The 23,086-nt window shown below is 41.5% G+C and overlaps 1 protein-coding gene across 1 annotated transcript in view; it reads left to right on the top strand.

The window, feature by feature from the left end:
• HTR7 (5-hydroxytryptamine receptor 7) overlaps window positions 1-23,086 on the top strand; it is a 73,886-nt gene that overhangs the window by 15,955 nt on the left and 34,845 nt on the right. The window lies entirely within an intron of this gene.

Below are 23,086 nucleotides of genomic sequence, written 5' to 3'. Positions count from 1 at the left end.
CGGCGCCTATTGCGCTGTGCTGTGGAGCGGGGAGGAACTCCCCCCTCCCTCTCCTGATAATACTCGTCTATGGACGAGCTGTGTGAGCAGAGGGAGGGGGCGTTCCTCCCGGCTCCACAGTACAGCGCGATAGGCGCCGCGAGGCAGAAGGACGTCTCTGGCTAATGGTCAGAAACGCCCTTCTGACCATAGAGCACTACGGTACCGGCACCGTAAGCTCTTTACAGCGGGCACAGATCAGGAAAGCCAACAGTGCGCTGAATTCAGCGCACTGTTGTCTTTCTGGCAGTATATAACACTGCATGTGCCCAAAAGTGGTGAAAGGTCCTCTTTAAGTACTATCTAGTTGATGGGTTCGTACACCTTTATTTCTATTTCTCTTGCCTACACAAGGGCTTGTTCCCTGGATAAAATTAGCACTTTGGGCTCATTGTCACTGTTACCATTCCATTAAGCTCTTCTGTCTCCTGTATTTTGTCTCATAACTTCTTGTATTTCCATTAATTTGCCATTTCCCTAATTGTGAAGTACTGAAGAATACATAGGGTTATATAAAGATCATTATTACTACATTTACGGGACACTTACAAACACTCATTGATAAGACAATTTCCATTGTAAACCGGAAATCTGCTCCATCTTTGACTAGAGACAGAGTAAGGGGATTGGATTTCGATAAAGCTTAGATGCAGTATGACTGCAGAGGCAGAACAGAGAGGCTCCAGCCAGCTGTCTATCAGCCAAACACACGAGGAGGAGAAAAAATATGGTTGTGCTCCTGGAACACTTAGGCTAAGGCCCCACGGGACGATCGTAGGTTCTTACACGGGCATTGATACAAAGTATAATTTTTTCCTACTTCCCAATTCAAAAATGTATAAATATATCTTATTTTTTCTCCTATTATATTAATATAAATGAAATTAAGGAGCAATTGTATGTATTATAAATTCTGTCTGAAGATACAATAAGTTATTGTCAAACAAGTGTCCGCTATCAATTAAGATAATCCTTAGAGAGTTTTATGGCTTTAATGTAACAAAAGAGCTTTTCATCTATACAGCCTAAGAGATTTGTGAATTGATAGTAATTATACTCAGGATTTTCTGTTCTGCGGTTCACACGAAACCTCATAGGCTACAATGAACGCTAGTAGTTAGAGCATTTCCAAGAACCAATGAATAGCAATGTAATGAAAAGATTAATAATGTTTTATCTATGACAACGTCTGTGGTATATTTGTACCACCATAGACAGCTTGAAATTGACACGTCCTGATTAGAGATAGAGAGTAGTGAAATATTCTATACTCGTTTCAAGAAGCCCCTCAATATTCAACTGTTCGACCGAATATTGAATCACTTAATAGTCTATGGAGAAAAAATGCTTGTTTCAGGGGAAACCACAATATGACTAAGGAGAGTCACCAAGTCCACAATGACACCCCAGAAACTGATGCCAACACCTGTGGAATGCAACTGGGACAGCATGTCTGGAGGCATCTAACATGCCCAAGTCCCAATATTACCCCACTATCACAGCCTATCAACTAGACACTCCAAACTCAATATGGAAAGTGAAAAAATACTTGGAAACCTTCTTTCCTCTACATTAGTATGGACAGAAAACCAAATTTTAAGTTAAAGAAACATTAGCATGCACACCTTTAAATCACGTTGCCCATGACAACCACAGATGGCATAGGCAATGGGAAATCCAACAGCCCCCACCCTTAACTGTCATTGTTTATGTGTGTGATGTGGAGAGACCTTCAAAAATTACTTTTCTGGCCCTTCACGTGAGCCCTTCCAAATTAAATTAGAGGCCCTTAAGCTGAGCCATATAAAAATTTACTTTCTCAGGCCCTTGAGGTGAGCCCTCCCAAACTTAGCTTCAGGCCCTTGAAGTCAGTTGAGCCTTGCACCAGCAGAGCATTAGGCCCTTAAAGTGAGTTGAGCTTTGTACCAGCAGAGTATTAAGCCCTTGAGGTGAGTTGAGCCTTGTAGCAGCAGAGTTTTTGGCCCTTTGGGTGAATTGAGCCTTTTACCAGCAGAGTTTTTGGCCCTTGAGGTGAGTCGAGCCTTGTAGCAGCAGCATTTTAGTTTTTGGCCCTTGGGGTGAGTTGAGCCTTGCACCAGCAGTGTTTTTGGCCCTTTGGGTGAGTTGAGCCTTACACCAGTAGTGGTTTTGGCCCTTGGGGTGAGTTGAGCCTTATACCAGCAGTGTTTTGGGCCCTTGGGGTGAGATGAACCTTGCGCCAGCAATGTTTTTGGCCCTTTGGGTGAGTTGAGCCTTGTACCAGCAGTGTTTTTGGCCCTTTGGGTGAGCAGCAGTTTTTTAGTTTTTGGCTCTTGGGGTGAGTTGAGCCTTTAAACACCAGTGTTTTAGTTATTGGCCGTTTGGGTGAGTTGAGCCTTTAACCAGCATAGTTTTAGTTTTTGGCCCTTGGGGTGAGCCCTAAAACATTATTTGCCCTAAAACTTTAATGAGGTTAATTTAATTATTTTTTAATGGTGGTGGTGTTGTAGGAGGAGGAGGAGGAGGAACTTGTGAGCTGGCACAGACACATGGAACTGTGTCTCGTCAGTACTTTTGATGGGACATGCTGGTTGTGGGTCTACAATATCTGCTATCCACTGTAACATCGGTTCCTGGTACTCGGGCCTTGTCAGCTGGGTACCCAGCACCCTGCTTGACGTTGTGGCACTGCTGGCTGCCCCTCTCCAGTAGCTAATTGGATCCGCAGTTGAGCTACTGCGGCCTGGATCCCCAGCTGGATTTCCATGTCCCCGTTCTTGTCCCCGTCCCTTTGTGCTAATGACAAGGGGCACTGCTGGCTGCCTCTCTTCAGTAGCCATTGGATCCGCAGTAGCTCGACTGTGGCCTGGATCCCCATCTGGATTTCCACGTCCCTGTCCCTTTATGCTATCCTGACGCATTGTCAGATGTGTACAGGTGACAGTACGAAGCTTTATTCTCACCCCTATGGGACACTTGTAATGAATTTGAGCTCTAAAAAGGGCTTTTGTGAAGTTTTGGCAGGTTGCTTGTATATACACTGTTCCTGCAGTGTAGCTCTGTAAGAGCTGTTCATTGAATTTTTCCTGCCTAGCAGTAGCTAAACTCTCTCTCACCCTCAGCACAATGTCTCTCCCTATCTCACCAAACCGCATCTGACATGAATATGGCTGCCACTATTCTTATAAATCCAAGGTCACCTGATTTAGCCAGCCAATTACTTTTTTTCCTATATATATATATATATATATATATATATTTTTAATGCCTACATTTTCCTGCTTCCTGTCCCACCTCCCCTGCACAGTTATTGGTGCAAAAAAAGCGCCAGGGAAGGTGGGAGGGGATCTAAATTTTTACTGCGTTTACCGCGTGGTATTCAATTGAAATCAAATATGTCGAATACCATAATATTCGATCGAATATCTTCTCGATCGAACGGTATTCGCTCATCTCTAGTCCTGATGTTCTCTTCATTTTCCCATTGTAACTGGACTTTGCAATATAGTATATTTTCCAGCTATGCCATGGTACTAATGCCACACAGACTGACAAAGCAATGTGTGACCTTATTTGCTCTGTTCTGTTTGTGTCTATCTAGATTTTCTTTGTTCCATCCAAGTTCTATTTTCATAGTTGTAATAAATGGGAAAAAAAATTTCAAGCTTTCTCCAAATATAACAACTTGTCCTTTCAAGGATGATACAGAGGTCAGTAGGTGAACTACAAGAATTGTATAAAGAAAAAAGTACACTTAAAATTTCACTTTTAATAGTTCTCAATAAAAAATTGGCCATTAAGCCGTAATTGGAAAATTAACTAAAATAAAAATGTACACAGGCGCCAAATAAGCTAATCACATTTATCAATAGGGGGCCTCATAAAACAAAGTTGAGAAAAACTATATTGGTTTAATGTATCTGTGTCTCAACTGCTTTCTCATAACCGGAGAGCCAATTTCCCTACAGCCTCACTAAAGATCCCGAGGGCATCGGCAGTGTCTATTCTGGAAGAATCCCTGTACTATCGATAGAGGCGTCATAATAAAGGATTGTTCTAAAAGAAGGAGCCAGGAACTATTTCATAGTAGCTCCCCCATGAAGCACGCTTTCCCTATCTAATGTGAACACCTGACGCGTTTCTACTAGAACCTAACTAGCTCATCAGAAATATGGATAAAGATTAATTATACATAGCCTAGATTATTATCATGTGCTCCCACGTAACTCTCTGGCCATAATGTGTGGCCTCGGGGTACGAGTATTAGTTACCTATTATATAAACCTAAGACCACACCTATGTCCTGGGTGTCATCAGTTGGAGCGCCTGATAACAAAACAGTACTACTGTGGTGACACACCTACACGGGACCATGTGGTGGACCACCTATCATGACATGATCAGCGCTCTGGTATCTTACTAACCATTGTAGAGAAAAACATTGCGATCCAACACCCAAGGGTAAAAATAAAATGCCCAGGGTAAAAAATATAATTAGAGATGATGGAATTGGACACATAGGATAAGAAACGTCCATGTAGGATAACCAACGCCCATAGAAGACTTGAAAGGGCCATCTATAGGCTCAGTCTCCATTTCTGGGTCATGATGAGCCAACTTGTAGGGGGAAGTAAAAGAGGGCACAAGTACATTAATCCTTGTTGTCAATACATTATCAATAGAAAGATATATTGTAAAAGAAAATAGACCTACGGGCAAGTTTTTATATAAAACATCCAAATGAGATGTTCTCATTGAGACCTCTTGGACCACAATGGATACAAAAAATAAGTACTCTCTTCACCAAATCTTTGCCATTCCCATTTTTTCTCTTATCAGATCTCTGTTGGTCTCTGCTTTTTGGTCCCATCTTGTCACACAGGCAAAGCCCCCTTAGTCAAATACTGGCTGAGGCAGGCTACCACCATTTATTGGTTGGATAACCCTTTCAAACAAGCTTTCTATTGCAATGACTTACAAGTGTCTTACCCCCAAAATTTAGACATTTACCCTTGAGTGCCAGCTTAATTTTTGGGTACTGGGTAAATAATACACTCAAGCTGAGATAACTTTAAGACTAAGATTGGGTCTAACAAATCATATAAGAAGGATTATTCCACTATCCCTATAACAAGATTAGAAAATCTAGAAAATATTGGATCTGGTAAAATTGAAATTTCAACTTTCCCCTTTTCTTTCAAAAAATAAATTCTACAGCTGAATGCCATTATTGATGTGTTTATGCCATTGACATCCACTGGAAAAATGGGATACATTAACTTATACATTTGCAGTGTTGAATTGCATAATCAAGAAACAGTATCCAGATGTTAAATCGATGTTGTTGTTACAAGAAACTTTGCATAAAGCAATAGTATAAGATAATAGAAGAAACTTTATAATGTATCTTATTGGGGGGAAAACCTTTCTCCATTTATCAGGTTCCTCTCCTCCTCCCCTCTTACTTTTTGGTAAACATTGAATTTTATTGAAGCAGAATCCATGTCATTGTAGATATTAGATTACAATCCGTTATATTTATATCAGTCATCCACATAAACAATCCAATATACATGTATTAAATATGTTGTTATAAAACAAAATATAAACCCCGGTCACTTGATCTGGTTGTTATTACAATAAGCTATTTGTGTTGTCAGGTTAGCTTAGACATACTGTACATGTTGTTATATGGACATTTCAACCCTATTTCCCAGTTGTCTTTCAATACCACTTTGTCTTGACTTGAGGCTAATAGGTTTTCACAGAGACAGATTGATATTATCGGAGGCCTCTCACTAAATATGCAATGCCTTGCTTACTTCTTTTTGACAAGACCAGCAAATATTTGAGAAGTCGAGAAATATATTTGCTAATTTGTACGCTCCACATACTACAGTGAAATGAAGGAGGGATTGTTGCTACAAAGTATTCCCTGATAGTAGTATGCGAGCTGATATTTAGGTGACTGTGGATACAATATCAGGGTACACAACAAATAGCAATCCAGTGTAGGTCATGGCTGGTGTGAGGTGACAGATAAAATTCTGGAAGGTCACTTATATCTCCCCCAGATCCTCACTTATGTATGGTGAGTGCGATCACAACTGAGGTCTGTAACAAAACCTCAGCTGTTTATTGCTTATCCTACAGCAGGAAGGAGCCTTCAAGTGCAGGTGGGAGCTAGGTGTCATTAAAGCCCTATAAAAGTTTGTCAAGACCTCAGTCCTGGGCAGTTTCTGGGGGAGAGTGGAGGAGGCGGGTTCTGTTACTAACACCCTGACAACTGGTGATAGTCCAGTGTGAGCTACTACCTTTGTTTTTGTCTTTTTTTGTGGACCATCTGGCTGAAACAAGCCACACGTACAGTGAGGGCTTCTTTGTTTAGTTAGTAGCTCAGACGAGCAGGATTTATGTTATTGTTTTTTGCCTGAAGTTAAGACTTGTTTATTTTCTGCCATTTTTTTGTAAAAGAAACATAGAGGACAAAACCTATGACTGTCTGGGTCCGCTGCTGCTACCACTGAGCCCATCCTCCATACATTGAATAATTATCACAGAACCTTTTACCTATCGTCTTTGGAAATTTGACTAATCATATGCTGGGAATGTGGTGTGAACACTGACTACTAAGGGTGGCTATTCCTGCTGCTAGGGAGCTGAAAAAGTCAGCTCCCTCGTAACAGCAAGCTGCCAGCTCTCCTAACTAGCAAGGACGAGCCTACAGCAAATCAACGCTGGTTCTACAGCAGGCTCGACCTTGCTAGTCAGGAGAGCTGGCAGTTGCTGTTATGAGGGAGCTTACTTTTTATCAGCGCAACTGCAAGCACTGTACAGTTAAAGCGCACGGACCCCATTGACTATAATAGGGTCCGTGCACTTTAACTGCACTTCGCTCCTCCTAAACACTCTCCTCCTGCTACTCGTGGACTTGGTGACTCTCCTTTAGTCGAATAGTGGTCTCCCCTGAAACGAGCATTTTTTCCCATAGACTATAATGGGATTCGATATTCGATCGAGTAGTCGGATACTGAGGCTGTACTTGAAACAAATATTGAATCTCGAATATTTCACTGTTTGCTCATCTCTAATTATTATTATTTATTATTATTATTTATATTTAAAACAGGCCAGCAAGTGGCCATTTTTTGAAGGTCACATAAGCGCGCATGCGCAGTACACTCCTGTAGTTCTATGGAGAACAGGAGCGTACTGCACATGTATGCTTAAGCAGCCTTCAAAAAATGACCGGTGGCCGTCCTGTTCACTCGGCTCTGGCCTGCGTCCTGATGGCGAGTCGACTGCGCAGGCGCCGGAGTGTGACCCCAGCAGGAAGAAGACAGCAGAAGAGGCGGTTGCAGAACACGATGGAGGCGTCGCTGGAGAGAGTTCTCTGGCAGCATTGGGGACGTTCCCAGTGCTGTTTGAGTGCTGGGGCCTGCCCCCAGTACTGCCAGAGAACTCATTTGCATACTGTAAAAACCGTTACTTCTACCAAACGGTGGGCCGGAGGCGACTGATAAAGGTAGGAGATGAATAGCCTTTCTTAAGGCCATATAATACAGGTAGCCTATCTTAAGGCTATTCCGATGTGTTAACTAGAAAACGTATTCTAATGGTAGAATCCCTTTAAGTATATGTCAGCCATGGATACTGAGCATGGGACTATAACACCAATACTATAATACCAATAGGGCTTAAGATATATTGAAAGGTATTATCTTTAGGAGACAACACATACAACATATAATGGTTTGAACCCCTGTAATGAATACATAATTTAAATACCCCCCCCCCATTTTATATGTAAGTATAAGTGAAAAGTAAGCTTTCATCTTACCTATAATTTAGGTTATCATTATTCCCAATGTGTTTCATGTCCTATAACCAGGCATTGATGTTTCCACTATTCATTTAGGCACTCACTATAGCTGAGCTTATAAACATCCAATTAGTGGCTGAATATAGCTTTACTGCCATCACAGTGTGGATAACAGATATCCAAGAGACCTGACAGCTTAATGAATACTTATCTTGAAATCAGCTTTTAGGTATTGACTTTGCCCAGTAGAGATGGTTTTTGTCTTTATTTATTCCTTTTTTGCTTCTGAAATTTACATTTGTATTGATTTGATAGCATTTTCATTATACAAGCCTATCTACTGAGAAATAGCTTTGCTTTCATCAAATTGACTTCTTCAAATTGGATAAGTTTTTTTTTACATTTCCTTCTAAAATATTTTTCTAAAAATTAGTCTTATCTTTAAAAAAACAAAACAAAAAAAACAAGCCCCCATCTACTTACATACCGTATTTTACGGACTATAAGGCGCACTGGACTATAAGCCGCATTGCCCATGAGCGCCTTATAGTCCGTCTCGGTTCATATATAAGGCGCACCGGACTATAAGCCGCAGTCCGGTGCGCATTATATGTTATTGAAAGCGGCGGCAGGCAGACTTTGCCAGCGGCCGCTTAACCCCCCGCGTGCCAGCCGCTTCTATTGTAAGCGCTCGGTAGGCGAGGAGGGGCTCTATCAGCAAAATCATGCTGATAGAGCCCAACCGTAAAAGTTAGATTAAACTACCCCCCCCCCCCCCCCGTTTTAAAATAAAAGCCTGAAACAGAATGTGAGACTTACCGAGCGGTGCAGGGTGGGCGGGCATTCAGGCCTCCTCTTCCTCCGATGTTCCGTCCTCCTCCTCCGGCGCTCGCTAACTGATAATGGCCTGGGCGCATGCGTAGCCGTAGTAGAAGCATTATGATATTGCGCATGCGCCCAGGCCATTATCAGATCGCGAGCGCCGGAGGAATTGGTCAGGACATCGGAGGAAGAGGAGGCCTGAATACCTGCCCGCCTACCCTGCACCGCTTGGTAAGTTTCACGTTCTGTTTCAGGCCGGCGTGACAGCAGGGCTGCCGGACACTTCCCATTCATTTCTATGGGAGCCGGCATGCGAGCGCTCCCCATAGAAATGAATGGACTGCTTTTTTCCATTCATTTCTATGGGGAGCGCTCGCATGCCGGCTCCCATAGAAATGAATGGGAAGTGTCTGTCCATTCATTTCTATGGGGAGCGCTCGCATGCCGGCTCCCATAGAAATGAATGGGAAGTGTCTGGCAGCCCTGCTGTAACGCCGGCGTGTACGGCTGTGATACACGCCGGCGTTCCGTAGTGTGAATGCACCCTTACGGTGCCTTTTATGTATGTATGGAAGCGGCACGCAGACTTTGCCGCCGCTTCCATCCATATATAAGGCGCACCGGACTATAAGCCGCACTTACGATTTCTGAGGAAATCGTAGGTTTTTATGTGCGCCTTATAGTCCGGAAAATACGGTATATGAAAAAAAAAGATCTCCAAAATGTAGAATAAAGTAATTTTAACATTGGTTATTCGTAACGTGGGGCAATTTACTTTCAATGGATGACAGAGATATTTGCGAACTACTTATATGATATACGGTCATTGTTGTGGGAATACTCCTTTAAGGTGTTAAACAGAGGGTTCCCTTTATAGCATCGCTAGTCTCCATTCTGTCTTTTTTTTTCTAGAATACTATAGTCTGCAACACTATTTTTTATGTAAAAAATATGACAGAATGAAAATATGACAGGTCAATAATAATTACATGGAATCCCATAGGAGTCATTAGGATCGGCTTCCCATTTTCCAAAAATGTAATGGTTCAGTGGCTCAGAGTCTTGGTATGACACTAATATATTCCGAGCTTTACCATTATCTGCATTGCAAACTTCAACAATAATCATAGATATGTCTATTTTTTTATTTTATTTTTATGACAGACATTGTCTACAGACCATTTTTGAAATTACATATGTGTTTAACTCCTTTCTGGAACCTGCCCTACATGTACAGTGGATGCCAAGCTTTAGAGAACAGTGCCAAGTGGGCGCCATAGCCACACAATGCAGTGACCTGCAGGCAATGTGTAACGTCTTTGCGCCGCCCTCCGCTTGTACGCTGCGGCGCAGGAGGCGTGTTCTGTGTGATTTTTTGCTTAGAGTTTTTTGCTGCTCATATTCCCCCATCTTTGTAACTGTTTTACTACCACACCATCTCCTTCACCTAGGATTCCTCCTGCCCTTCTAATAGTTAATGATGGCCTTGCTTGAGTGATTGACAGCCTATCTTCCTATCAGGTCTAGGGCAGATTCTTCCTTCCTATTTATTCTTGGCTCATACTCACATTGGTGCTTGCTATTATCTTGTGCTTGTTGGCTATTTTCTCTTGCTGTTTTGCTGCCTGTGTTCTTATTCCTGACCTCTGGCTCTACTTTGTACTGCATTGCTCAACTGTTACCAAACCCTTGGCTAGCTGACCTCTCTTTGTTGTTGTTTGTCATCTTGTCTACGTTCTGTGTCAACACATATACCTAGGAAGGGCTTGTCGACCAGTCATCACCGGTCGCTTAGGAAAGGACAGGCAAACAGGAAGGGACAGGGGGGTAGGTCAGCTTAGGGCTCACTGTCCTGTTGTGCCCCTCCCCCCAGGGTTCTCCAGCAGCTACTTGGTAATTGCTTCTCTAGCAAATCCCTTACACAATGTTTATAATCAGAGACAACTCGGATCCCAGAAAATTAACCAGAAGATGTAGTCCAATGTGACCAGCACTAACTGGCAACCTAATGCAACCCCCTTCCCCAAAAAAATTGCAGCCCTGATCATGGAAATATGAAAAAGTTACAAGTGTCAGAAAATGGTGACTTTACTGTTTTGCAAAGTTTAGAATTTTTTTAAAGGGTTTAAAACATAAATATAAATTTGTTATCCCTTGAATAAAACTGTCCCATATAATACAGGTGGCGTCATTTTGGCTGCACAGTGAACACTCTAAGGGGGCGTTCACACTACCGTCGGTGTCCGACATGTAGTGTCCACTCCTAGTGTCCGCTCAAAATCTGTCACGGACACTAGGAGCGGACACTAGCTAGTGTCCGCTCCTAATGTCCGTGACAGATTTTGAGCGGACACTACATGTCGGACACCGACGGTAGTGTGAATGCTCCCTAAAAATAAAAATGAAGCTCTTAAAGTCACACAAGTGCAGCTTTTCTCCAATTCCACCCCACTCTGAAGTTTTTTCCAGCGTCCCTGTACACCGTACATAATATTAAATGGAACCATTACAAAGTACATTTTGTCCTGCAAAAATTAATCACTCATACAGGTCTGCGAAAAGAAAAATAAAAAGGTCATGGAAGGCAGGGAGTCAAAAACAAAAATCGAATTGCTGCAACATGATAACAAAAACAATGAAAAGTCATTGAAGAAACATTTTTAATGATTTTTTTTTATTGATTTTTGTTGTCTTCTGTGATAGGATATCATAATGCTGCAGTTTAACCAATTCTAGAAGTTCAGATTTACTTAGTACGTGATATGTTTTTAACAGGACAGCTAGCGAGTCATGCCTGATTCACATCTGCATTCAGTATTCCGTTCAGGAGTCTGCATGGGGACCCCCCCCCCCCCCCCCGAACGGAATACCGAACGCACTGACAAGTGGGGAGCAATGAAATCACATGGACCCCATAGACTATAATGGGGTCCATGAGTTTTCCACACGGTGTCCACACAAGTCTTGCAGAGAGGGATGTAGTTCATGAAGTACTTTTCTCTTCTCATGTTCCATGTGGACACTGCGTGGAAAACACACGAACCCCATTATACACTGTCTATCAATAAGTATTTGGACACCTAGTACGGTTTAGCTGAGGTGGAGTTATGGTCTGGGGGATGTTTCTCCTTGTATGGACTGTTACCCTGGGTCCCAGTAAATGGTATACTCAACGCCGACGCCTATTGTACTATTTTAGATAACAGTGTGCTACAATATAGTAGCACAGTGTCCAGTGTCCTACATTATAGCGGTTCTATGGGTCAGACCAATGTCACTTCCAGGATGACATCGCCAGCTGTCATGTAGCGAGGTCTACCATGGCTTGGTACAGTGATAATCAGGTTAACCGACTGGACTGGCCTACCCAGAGCCCAGACCCTATCGAGCACCTCTGGGATGAGTTGGATCGCCGAACTAAGGGGTGCAGAAGCCGTCCAAAATTGGTGAAAGAACTTACCTGTGTTCTCCAAGTCGAATGAAATAAAATACCACTAGCCGTCACACCAGGACTTGTGGAAAGCCCCGGAGGGTTGAGGCTGTAATTGCCGCTCGGACCACAGGTGTCCAAATACTAAGTGGTAGACAGTGTAGTCTATGTGGTCCATGTGCTTTCATAAACTCACCGCTTCTCAATGAATTTGTTATTCTGTTTAGCGGGTCCCCATGCCAAACGCAGATGTGAACGAAGGCCTCAAGAAAACAGTTGTGAGAAACTTTCACTTGACTTGTTCAATGGCTTTCAAAGACCTTTGTGACATATCACATCACACACCAGCGAGTTAACAGATGCGACTTTAAGACGGCTAGCTTTGTACTCCTGAATTATTTTCACTACTATTCAATATAAAATCCCCTTAGCAATGTACGACTGTGAGTATACTAGCTGTCATGTAACGTAAGCAGACATTAATGTATACATCTTACACAGTTGAAACAAATTTCTTCTGTTTTCTGTTTTTGCTTTACATGAAAAACAAACAAGTCTAAAAACCCCTCTTTATACATGACCCCAAACATACAGTATATAGTAAATTGTTTGTCTCTGCCTCTCTATGATTTATAGTAGATAAAACCTATTCTGCAAATTTTCCATGGCAACCATCCGCGGCATAAAGAAAGTTAAAAATAAAGTAATTGCTTTATTTGAAATGTTCTGCTTAGTCAGGATTTTATATAAATCACCCAGACAGCTTTGTATGTGTAGCATCTCCGCCATAATTCTCTGTTGTCAGCTGCCACCAATTTTTCTGGGAGAAAGAACGTCTGTAATAAAGGCCTGTTTCCAACAAAGCTAGAATTTTTTTTTAATTGTTCCATATTTTTATCTTGCGTTTGCCCTATTTTTGAAGACTCGGCTCTATTGAGTATATTAAATGTTATCTGTGACTACAGTATCCCATTATGATCCAAGTACAGGCAGGATATTATTTCTGGCAAACACAATGTTATTCTCTAATTTGGAATATTTTACCAATAGAGCACAAAAGAGGCATGCCGTGCCATATAGAGGGAAAGGAGTTCTAAAAGAGGTCTCAAACTTTACCATGTACAAGAAGAAGCAAAGGAAATCTATTAACACTGCGGTAACGTCTCTGCCTGTTCGGGTCTCTGCGCCACCCTCCGCTCGCACGCTGCGGCGCAGGAGGCGCATCCAGTTTGATTCTTTGCTTAGTGTTTTTCATTGAGCCGTGTTCACACTGTGCAATCTCTGTAATTGAATTTCCACCACACCCGTCTCCTGCACCTTGTTTCCCTCTGTTCATGAAATGGTTAATTCTTGCCTTGCCTGTGTGATTGACAGCCTAGGGCAGGTCTTTGACTTCCTGTATACAGGCCATCAGCCCACATTGACTTGTCCTCTGGATCTGTTACTGGCCAGGCCCTAGTTGACTTTGGGTCTGCGGCAAATTGTGTCAAATTCTCATTTGTCTCAGATTTAGGTATTGCGCTTTTGCCGCTTGATACTCTTCTATCTGTTACTGGGTGGGATTTTGCCCCACTGGCCAGGTCCAATGCAAGACCCCCTTAATCACATTGCAAGTGGGCTCTGAACATTCAGAGGTCATAAGCTTTTTTGTTATGGAGCATCTGTCTTCTGATATAATTTTGGGGCGCCCCTGGTTGAACCTCCATAACCCTATTTTTGATTGGGGTAAAATGTGGAGATCAGCGCTCATCCCACTGTATTGCTTTGCACACATTAGATTGTGTCAGTGAGGAGAAGGTCTCAGTTACTAAAAGTTGGAAACACCAGGCAAATAAAAAACATTTGCTTGGTCCTCAGTTGCCTGTTGTTCAAGGAGATCTAAGATACAAGGCAGAGAAAAGTCAGAGGCCCTCAAAGGCTGGTTTGTCTGGTGAGGGTCAGGTGGCCCCTCATTAAAGGGGGGGGGGGGGTACTGTAACATCTCTGCCTGTTCTGGTCTCGGTGCCACCTTTGGCTCACACGCTGCGACACTGGAGGCGTATCCAATTTGATTCTTTGCTTAGTGTTTTTCATTGAGCAGTGTTCACACTGTACAATCTCTGTAATTGAATTTCCACCACACCCATCTCCTGCACCTTGTTTCCCTGTGTTAAATGGTTCATTCTAGCCTTGCCTGTGTGACTGACGATAAAAACCCATAATAATTGTTATTAATCATTTAGTACATAAAACAAAATAATGAAAAAACAGAATAATGAAGATTTATTCCATAGCCAAATAGAAACAGATATCCAGATTTACTTAGACTATATAAATGTTAGACAGTGCAAGCTTAGACTATACAGAAGTATTAAAGTGTTTACTAAGCTGTCTTGTTTAACTTTACGTCACTTAGTTTGCTTAGATTATGGCAAAAAATGCACCAAAATTTTGCAACATAGACCTATAAACCCAAAAAATACTAGAATCATATGTGAACCAAGTGTTAAAACTGTATCACACATTGAATAATACACCGCATTATCAGCGTATGCTTGAGTGTAAACCTCTTCATAAGGCCCGGTTCACAACTACGTTCGGATTTCCATTTGGGAAGTCCATGGAAACCTATCCCATAAAAAAGCGGTTACATATGGAACCCGCGGACCCCATAGACTATAATGGGGTCTGCGTGGTTTCCACATGAACAATGCAGAGAGAAAAGTGCTGCTTGTAGAACTTTTCTCACCACGTATTTTATGCGGATAGGGGAATGGAATGGCCTGATCGCACATGTGATCCGGGCCTAAGGAAAAATAAATCCTAAAAAAAGAAATTACAAAAAGACCATTAATTAAAGGTATATGTAAACAGGTAAAAAGAAAAAAAAAAGTTGTTTTTGACTCCCTACCTCATCTCTTCCCAAGTGTGCATGTGTTCTCAGTATAGAGAGAAAAATAAGCTGCACTCAAGGGACTTCTGGCTGGTTCTTATTTCCTTTGAGAACAAAAGGATTGGGCACACTATAATCCAATATGTCCGATCCTTCTTTCCCCTGTTATCTGCTATCAGAGAGGAGTCATGAGAATAACCAAGTTTAGTTTACCCTCAGCATCTGTTTGGGAAACTGTCCTAATAGATATTACAGAATATCTTTCCTCGGGGTAAACTGATTTTGGTGTTATGGGTGCACTTTGCACAGGACTCTTTTTGTATTGTATGTATTAAACCATACATCTGGCATTGCTTAGTGAGCATATGCCTTATGTTGCAGAGCTTATGCCTTTCTCTCCTTTCAGGATCCCATTGTCATCCTGCATTTGGGGTGCCAGTGGGCTGACAGAGGGATCCCCTTCTACTGCCATTACTTACTGAGCTATATACCAATCAGCTATACTTTTCTCTACACCCGTAGACACTATGGTTGGGAGTGAATCGGTGAGGACAGGGACACCAGCTATGCTATAACCTGAATAGGCAGCATTGTGATAGGCAGTGCTTGACACTAACATCTTATAGGCATATTTCTATTAAGAAGAAACCTGTTAATTGTGTCGAATCACAATAATGACTCAAAGATCTGCATATTTAGACAGTCAATACACTTCAGTCTTTGACAGCCTCTCCGTAGACAAGACAATGATAGAAACCAGTCGCATTGTTTCTGATTAGATGATGTGACTCATGGAGCCGACTGTAGAAGACTGACACATTGTTTACAAATCGCAACATAATGGAAAGTGCAACACGTTTAATTTGTGCAAATTTGTTTATGTAAAAAAGATATTCCGATGACGAGTCTGATGAAATATTCAGTAAGACCCCCACTAGAAAAACCTCTTTGCTTGAGATGTTATGTCTTGTGAGTGAGTAGCTGTAAATGCTGTAGCAGGGATTTTAGTGGATATTGATTCGGTAGAGATAGATCATGTACAAGTCCAGTATGGGTTGCTTCTGTATTTCATCCTGCAGATTGAAGTCCTCGAAGAATGTGCTCAGCTTAGGAATAAATTATCAAAAAAGACTACTACTAGAGATATCCAAGAAGGAAGCAATCCAATGATGGACACTCATGTAAATCAAATCCTATGACAGTACCTATATTTAAAGGGGATTTCTGGACCCTAATACACGTTTTATACAGATGACCCATCCACAGTATATGATCTGTAGAGGTCTGACACCTGGAACCCTGCACAAATCAGCTGTATCACAAAGACAAAAAATAGACAAGACATCGAGCAATACTATAATGTTGATCTGTCAGGGAATAGAAATAGGCAAATATTGAAAAAAAATTAATTGTGGATAGGACCAGTTGGTTGTGAAGAAGTCAGAACAACAAAACCGTGTATAGGTTAGCCAAAGATGTGAGTGACACCAGCTACCACTTATACCACCAGAGGAGCGGGCACTTGCAGGTAAATTGGGAGCAGAAGAGGCTCAAACAGTGGACCGTGCTCATAGCTGGAGATATTCTCTTAAACTTTTTTATCGATGTTACAGCACAACGCGTTTCGGGCTATAAGGGACCTTTCTCGACTGCAAAAACTTTAGCAGTTAGTCCAGCAGGCCCGGACAGTGGAGGAAATGCTGGACTAACTGCTAAAAAAATTTTGTACTTAAGAAAGGGCTCTTATAGCCCGAAACGCGTAGAGCTGTAACATCAATAAAAAGTTTACGAAAATCAGCTGTATTGGCAGCCTCCTGGCACTGGAAACTGCCCAGGTAGACAGGATATGGAAGCAGTCTGCCTCCATTCAAATATATAGAAGCGGGCCTGCAGAACCAGCATCACTGCTATATATTGGACAGAGCTGCAGCTCAGTTCCTATGACTTGAATAAGAACAGACCGCTCTCCATCCACTGCAGCAGCTTACAATGCTTGGAAGCTGCCAGAACAACTGCTATGTGTGGGGTCCAGGTGTTAGACCCCCACAGACCATGTACAGATGACCTATACTCTGACTAGGTCATCAGTATTAAACATTCATTAGGGGCCAGAAATCCCCTTTAAGAAGTACGCCACTATTACCATTACAGAATTATAAATGTAACAATAGAACACCTACCAAAAAACTGAGTCATAATGCCAGTCAGAGGTATGAAAGAATAAATCATACTCTATTGACAGAAATAAGATAAAGTATGCATTGGACGTGGCGTCATCTCTGGAGAAGATTTATTATGGGTAACGTCTGTGATATTCTGCAGCACTAGGCAATTACTGAGAATTATTACTAGTGTCAGATGGTACCACCTAGTGATATAATGGTGTGGATGGGGCATTGCATTATTTAATGAAACATCTTTAGTATGAGTTTGTACTGCCCTCTCGCAAGGCATTGTCTTATTATTTAGTATGATACTTCTCCATCATGTTTGCATTGCCTATATGTATAGCACCGTCTCGGCTTTATGTTATATCATATCTTACTCTCCTTCTGGGATACACCATGCATTCTGTGCCTCTTACTTTATCATCTTTGTTTTTAGCTATTTTTGTAAATAAAATATAGTTTATTGTTTCTTACTTTACCTAACTACAATAGGTGCATGGTCCGTATATACGCAGGAAAAATCTCATGTACATAATACTCATGCTGATGTCTCTAAAGATGGACAAGCGAAGTCTGTAAAGTTGCCCATTCGGTGTATGCTTGGTATATGACACCAAAGGGTATGTTCACATGGATGATTGCATTTAAGTTTGGTTTCACATTGCCATAGGGAAAAATCAGTTGCGAAATTGTCAGCAGAGGAATCAGCAGCAGAGAAGATGAATATACTTGACCCAGCTTATCTGCCAGAAGTAGTCCCTGCGTGTTCCCTGCGGACACAGATTTATTGAGATTTGTTGGCACATTAGACCCAGGTGCTCAGTCAGTTCACCCTTTAGATAAAGTTGACTGGAGCTGCAGCTCCTAAACATTATATGGGAAGTGGTCTGGGGACCTCCTTATCTCTTTATCACTGTATCTTCAGTCCCTTTGACAAGATTTGTTCACCACAACTTTCCATGGAATCTACTTGTATATAATAGGATGTTCTGGAGAAAAATACCTTATTCAATCAGATAGCAATGTATAAACCTGTATACGGGTAATACATTGTGTTCTTTAGGTGGAAGGATGGGGAAATAACAGTGTTAAGACGTGACGTAACTAGAAAAGTCTTCAGCTTGAAAATAGAACACTTCAGATTCAAGCCTGCATTGAAATTACTGAACATATTGATCCTGAGTGCATAGTGTACCTATATAGGATTACCAACATAAACAAAAGCTTTCATTTTGTTCCTTTTTATTCCCAGAGTAACATAAATTACCTTCTGATTGTACTTTCTTTGATATACGGTAAACTCCCCATCAGGAGGCTTCCTTCTTAGCACCATATGTCAGCCCATTAAAATGACAGTTCTTTAATGCAAGTTAAAGGGGTATGAGCAGTATGGGCAATACGTGTCTGCTTGTTGTGGATCCCACCACTGGGAACACCATCTGTGAATAGGTGACTCCTTCATATTTGAATGGGACTGTGGTCACCCAATGGGCATTGTTGCTACTTTAAATCTCTATCGGACTGTTAAAAATAGCTGTAGTCTGCTATGTCCATCATCGACTTAGATAGGGAATGGAGTTTTGGCTGGCAGGTGCAACTTTCTCTCTATGAACTTCATTGCCCAATTCAGTGAGAGTTCAAGAACTGGGAGCCATAGGGATTAGACACTTAAGATTGTGGGGTTTTCCTATTAAAGCAAGTCATCCCCACTGATCATGAGAATGGGGAATTTTATTTCTAGTAGAACATGCCCCGCTTCATTCATTCAAACTAAGTAACTAACATCTATGACAAAATGAGAACCAGGAGTAGAAGACGGAGGGGAGGGAGGAGAGATGAAGGAAGAGCAGGTGGGAAGACGAAGTACAAAGGAGCGAGCAATAAGGGGGAAAGGGGAAGGGACAAGAACATAAGCTCTGTCACAGCAGAGACCATATCCATATCAACCAGTACATTATAATATGAATCATATGAATGTGCATCCCCTTGATAGTTGGAGGGGAGGAAGTTATTCATGAGGAGTAGAGATTAGAAAGCATAGTGAGAGAGGGGAAAAAATGGTAGGGGTGAAGCTAAAGGGCCTTCTTGAGAAGATGAAGAGATTGAATCAGGAGGTAAAGTTAGGAAAGGAAGGATGTCTGAAAGGTGGTCAAGTAATAAAAAGTATACAATAGGAGCTACTCCTGGAAACTATCATCGGATTTGACATCAGTGAAAAGATCCTCCCTACGATGAGTATATAGGCCCTCTTACACCCAAGAAGTGGGATTTCCACTGTCGCAGAATAATGGATCAAGCCGCCTATAATAGGAAGCCAATTAGTCTGCGTACCAGTTTGCCAATCTTTCGCAGGAAAATAGAGAGGAGGAGGAGAGCTGGGTCAGCGTTTAGCTCTACTCCAGTGACTACCTTAATGAGCTTGCGGAACTCGTTCCAAAATGGATGTAGAAGAGGGCATTTCCAACATATGAAGTAGTTGGAAAGATTTTGTGTAATACAACAGGAACAGTTTTTTATAGTTCGTTTCTGGGGCTTTGCATGAGATGGAAAATTTGTTACAAAATTGGAAGATGGAACGCCACACATCTGGAGGAAAGATGGCCACCAGTTCCCGCTCCCAACCTGCTGTATACACCGGCAGATGGTTGTCCTTCATTTCACCCTGGTATTTTATGGGTTTGGGAGGCCAAGTGAAGGGGAAGGAGAAGAGAACTGAGTGGACAAGGGATGGCAAAAAATATATTAAGGCCAGTGCTTTTAGAGAGATTGATTTTGTAATTGCTATAGAAGATAAGGTGGCAATTTTCAAGATGACTTTTTGATGTAGGACAATTTTCCTTTCATTACCTGTTTCCAAGTACATATCACTTCCATATGGCCAGTGGAGGTAGCAAGTGACAGCTTCCCTGTTAATAGGTCCCTGTTCATATAACAATATTGTTATTTGTTTGACAAATATATTGTAAAATCTCCCAACATAAGTGGTGGACTGAGAGCATGCGCTCATGTTTCAAGACAAACTGGAATCTTTCATCAAACTGGAGATCATTTAAGTGTGGAAACAATAGTTGTTTAGAGTGTATAGTACTTTGCCTAAGGGAATCTACTATTATGCTGTTCCATACTTTTTTTTTTTTCTTTTGGCCTCCATTGGGTGAATGGAATCCTTTGGATATGCCTAGTTTCTATGATGGAAGCTTTTACTCAAAGTAAATAGGATGTGCAGCCAGTAGGTGGCTGTAGCACATAGTGAAGCTGCTTTATGCTCATAGTAAGACTCGGCAGTAGGAGGCAGATGCCACATGCTGAGGACAATATGCCGGAGGAGAGGGCTTGTGGCTGAGCTATTTCTGACAACCAAGTGGCTGTACTATTCCTGACTATGACACTTCTGGCTGACATGTAATAGAGACTTAGAGTATAATTTATCCAAGTTCTGCAGCGCCGGTTCCTATAATAGTTATTTGCTCGCCTTTGTGATAGGCTATACGCTTATCCTCCTTTTCTTGATGCAATGATCCCTTGGGTTAATACACAGAAATCCAACTTTAATGGAAACTATCACAAACCTAAGCACTGCATACCTTATTTTAATTTAGTCCTATTTATATTGAACCATTGACCCCCTTTAAATATACTTATACAGCAATAAAAAGCGCTATCAAGAAATGAAGCTCTCGACTATAATGATGACTTTCAAAAGTACTTCTTCCTGAAATCTGAATGTGATTTATCAATAATGACATCTAAGCTCTAGATTTTTATGACTGACTGTTACATATTTTTTTTCTTAAGTCTTTTAAATAAATTTGCTGCCATCTAAAACTGGCAGTGTTCCATGTCAGACCTGAGATGAAATATCATCTGTCCTGTGGATGTCTATCGGGAGGACCCGCTGAGATCATCTGCATGGATTGTTGGATGCTATTCAGTACAGATGGGATTGGGCTTCTCCCAGATGAGCCGTCAGCCTTAAAATGAAATGTTATAGAATCATCACACGTTAGATCTTCTAATGGAATGACATGATCTCTAAGGTATTAGGATTTGAGAAGCCATCTGCAGCAAGACAGTCGAATATCAAGTCGTGACTCGCAAATTTAGTTTTAAATGTTGGGACATTTTTTTAATATAAATGGATTTAGAAAAAAAAATAGAAAAACTAACCCGTGACAAATGGTTGGGTTTCATTGTCTGCACCTGAAACTCATTTTCAATGCCCGCAGGACCGCTGAGAAAAAAGAGAAGAGCGTACTGTAGTTATAAATAGTGCAGAGGTACATGATATACCGTAATATATGTGCAGGGACGTTGCAAAGCACAAACTTACTATACAAATGAATAAATCACTTAAAGGGGTTGTACCAAAGTTGGAAGTTATCCTCTATCGATAAGTGACAATATCAGTGGCATTTATCATATCGTTGCTCCAGGGCCAGGTGAGCCAAAATATTAGCATCAGCACTTGGGACATAGGACTTCTCTAAGTGCTAGAGGGCTGTGTTGGAGATGCATTAATAAGGGACAAATCCAGTGTAACATCCAGATGTCTTTTCTGCGCCAACGTTCCTTAGATATCCCGATTTTCGTCCATATGCTAATTAGTTTTCTTGTTGATCTCCACCTCCACCTCTTCTTTCCTGCTCGGCCATAGGAAAATGGTCGACTGCGCCCACTGCACATGACCATTGGCCATTTTCCTGTGGCCATTCCCGTTCGGTCAAAGGAAAATGGCAACAGTCTTGCGCAGTCAGCACTTTTTGAAGAAGATGTGCTGGGACAAGGAAGAAGAGGTAGAGGAGGCAAACAAGAAGAAGGCGGCGCTGGAGAGAATCGCTGTAAACTGCACCACATGTTCCAAACTGTCTAATACTGATTGATAAATCCATCATACTTTTAGACTAACTTTAGTAGACTAATTTTCCAATAAGTTGGCTCAGTTTTTTGGCACAATTCCAGCCACTCTGTTTAGTATATTAAGCCATGTCTATTTTTCAAAAAGACCCACCCACATGTCATTGAGGTGCACACACTTTTAGACCGTGTCCATACCACATAGGAGATGTAGTATGCACCAGCTTTCTGCCATATTATGCAGGAATTCTATTGCATATTTATTTATCTGCCCCCCCTTGTATCCAAAATGCTAAGGCTCAGACCACGCAAAGCAGAAAAGCTGTCACGAATTTATCAGGGGCTGATCTGCTGCTTTCTAATGTAGCAACATTGTAGATAAAAACTCATCCATTTAGGATGTCTTTGTCCCACGTGGCCCAGTCTTATGCTGATAAGTTTTTTTTCTTCAAGCGTTTTATGTATAAAGTATGTCAGAATATAAAATATTAATATACAATATCTTATATGACAGCAGGCATTTGCTGTAGTCATCTAGAACATTTTCTATTAAATTCAATGTTATGTTATCCCATAGAATCAAATATTGCAAACATATACTGTATACAGTATTCCCAAGACAATATTTAATCCAGCCTGCCAAACACCGATATGGCTTTGCCTAAGTGCGGTATTGTTCTCTGCAGTCTGTACACGCAGGGGGTTATTAGATTACAAGATAAGCGTGCTCTAATGTAAATAATAGAGCGTTACATAAAACATGTAGTACAAGTAGTGCAATATTCTGGGAGCGTCTCCTTAAGGAGAGTGACATGAAAACGTAAGAAGTCTTAAGGGCCATGCAATACTCTTCTAAAGAAAAGGAAAATGATGCCCCTTGCACCAGTGTAGGGCAGGAATCCTATAAGTCCTAGGATATAAGCCAATCCTTACTTGCAGACAGTTGTTTCAAGGTGATTGACCTTTATCAGGGTACGGTAGTAACTAGAGGTAAAAAGTTATTGTACCATTGTAATGCATTCTGTTATTATAATGCTTGAGTTGCCCATCGGGCACACAGAAAACATCATCCAACGTTGTCAGTGGCGGAACAACTTGTA

This window comes from Leptodactylus fuscus, chromosome 10, assembly GCF_031893055.1.
Source record: "Leptodactylus fuscus isolate aLepFus1 chromosome 10, aLepFus1.hap2, whole genome shotgun sequence".
In the NCBI taxonomy this organism is placed as follows: Eukaryota; Metazoa; Chordata; class Amphibia; order Anura; family Leptodactylidae; genus Leptodactylus; species Leptodactylus fuscus.
This window is presented reverse-complemented; position numbering and strand designations above follow the sequence as displayed.